Source organism: Otolemur garnettii, unplaced genomic scaffold, assembly GCF_000181295.1.
Source record: "Otolemur garnettii isolate 467f Iridium unplaced genomic scaffold, OtoGar3 scaffold00024, whole genome shotgun sequence".
NCBI lineage: Eukaryota > Metazoa > Chordata > Mammalia > Primates > Galagidae > Otolemur > Otolemur garnettii.
The window spans coordinates 6,871,917-6,874,165 of record NW_003852419.1 but is presented as its reverse complement, the minus strand read 5'-3'; the positions used below and the strand labels follow the sequence as shown (position 1 = coordinate 6,874,165).

General features: G+C 36.9%; 1 protein-coding gene across 1 annotated transcript in view; it reads right to left on the bottom strand.

The window, feature by feature from the left end:
• STON1 (stonin 1) overlaps positions 1-2,249 on the bottom strand; it is a 25,112-nt gene that overhangs the window by 14,441 nt on the left and 8,422 nt on the right. The gene's annotated exons all lie outside the window — the stretch shown is intronic.

The following is a 2,249-nucleotide window of genomic DNA, read 5'->3' as shown; positions in this document are numbered from 1 at the left end:
CTGGGGATTCGAACCCACCACCTTAGGTGTACGTGGCTGGCGCCTTAGCCGGTTGAGCTATAGGCACCGAGCCAACAAAATAAACTTTAAGTCAAAAACTGTCACAAGGCACAAAGAAGGACATTATATAATAATAAAAGCTTAATTCACCAGAAAGATATAACAATTATAAAAGCTACATGAACCAAACTTCAGAGCATCCAAACTTATAAAGCAAACATTGATAGAACTGAAGGAAGAATCCATACTGATACAATACCAGTATGAGATTCCAATACCTTACCTTCAAAAATAGAACATCAAGACAGAAGACCAAGAAACAGAAGACTGAAACATCATCATAGCCCAAATGGCCCCACCAGACATGTCTAGGACATTCTACCCAATACCTCCAGAACATATATTCTTCCCAAGTGTACCCAGAAAAAGCCTTAACAAATTTAAGAATATTGAAATCATACAAGTATCTTTTACAATCATGGTGGAATAAAACTAGAAATCAATAGCAGAAGGAAAACTGGAAAATTCATAAATATGTGAAATCTAAATAAAATACACTCGAACAACCAATGAGTCAAAGAAGAGATAAAAATGGGAATTAGAACATATCTTAAGACAAAGGAAAATGAAAACACAGCACACCAACACTTATAAGATGCGTAAAAAGAAATACTAAGAGGGAAGTTCTGAGTTGAGTGAACATTTAATTAGGCTTTTTACATAAAAGCCTAAAAGAAGAACGAACCTAACATAAAACAACCTAACTTTATACCTTAAGGAACTAGAAAAAGAAAAACAAACCAAGCCGATTTAGCAGAAGGAAGGGAATGATAAAGAGTAAAGCAAAAATAAATGAAACAGAGAAGAGAAAAACACTAGAAAAAAACAATGAAACTGAGCATCATGACAACTGATACCACAGAAAGAAAAAGGTTTAGGGACTTTGTAAGGAAAGGAAAAGGGACTACTGTAAACAATTATATACCAACAAATTAGATAACGTAGAATAAATGGATAAATTCCTAGACACATACAATCTACTAAGAATGAATATCTCTCTCTCTCTCTGTCTGTCTCTCTCACACACATACACACAAATAGAAAATAGGAATAGATCTATAGCTAGTAATGATATTAAATTAGTAATTAAAAACCTCCAACAATGAAAAACCCAGGACCAGCCCAACTTCACAGCTGAATTCTACCAAATATTAAGAGAATTAATACTAACTCTTTTCAAATTCTTCTAAAAACCTGAAGAGAAGGGAAAATTTCTAAACTCATTTTATAAGGGCAGCATCACCCAAATACCAAAGCCACACAAAGACTGTACAAGAAAAGAAAACTACAGGTCAATATCCTCTAATCAATATAAATGCAAAAATCTTCAGCAAAATACTAACGAACAAAATTCAACAGCATGTTAAAAGACTGCTACACCATGAACAAGTGAGATTTATCCCTGGAATGCCAGGATGATTCAGTATACATAAGTCAATCAATGTGATACACCATGTTAACTGAACAAGAGATAAAATTCACAAAACTATATCAATGGATGAAGAAAAACAACTGACAAAATTAAGCATTCTTTCTTGACAAAAAAAAAAAAAACAACAAACCACTCAACAAATAATAGAAAAAACTCACCTCACTATAATTCGTATATATGAAAAGCCCACAGTCAACATCATACTTAATGCTGAAAGCCTGAAAGTTTTCCTCTAAGATTAAAAACAAGGCGGTGCCTGTGGCTCAGTGGGCAGGGTGCTGGCCTCATATACCGAAGGTGGTGGATTCAAACCCGGCCCCAGCCAAACTGCAACAAATAAATAGCCAGGCGTTGTGGCAGGTACCTGTAGTCCCTGCTACTCAGAAGGCTGAGGCAAGGGAATCACCTAAGCCCAGGAGTTGGAAGTTGCTATGAGCTGTGTGATGCCATGGCACTCTACCATGGGTGATAAAGTGAAACTCTGTCTCCACAAAAAATAAAGAAAGAGGCTCCGCACCTGTGGCTCAAGTGGCTAAAGCACCAGCCACATACACCTAAAGTGGCGGGTTTGAATCCAGCCCAGGCCCGTCAAAACAACAATGACGGCTGCAACCAAAAAAAAAAAAGAGGCTGAGGCAAGAAGATCGCTTTAGCCCAAGAGACTGAAGTTGCTGTGAGCTATGACACCAAGGCACTCTACCAAGGGTGATACACTGAGACTCTCCAAAAACCAAAAACAAAAAAGAAAGAAAAACCA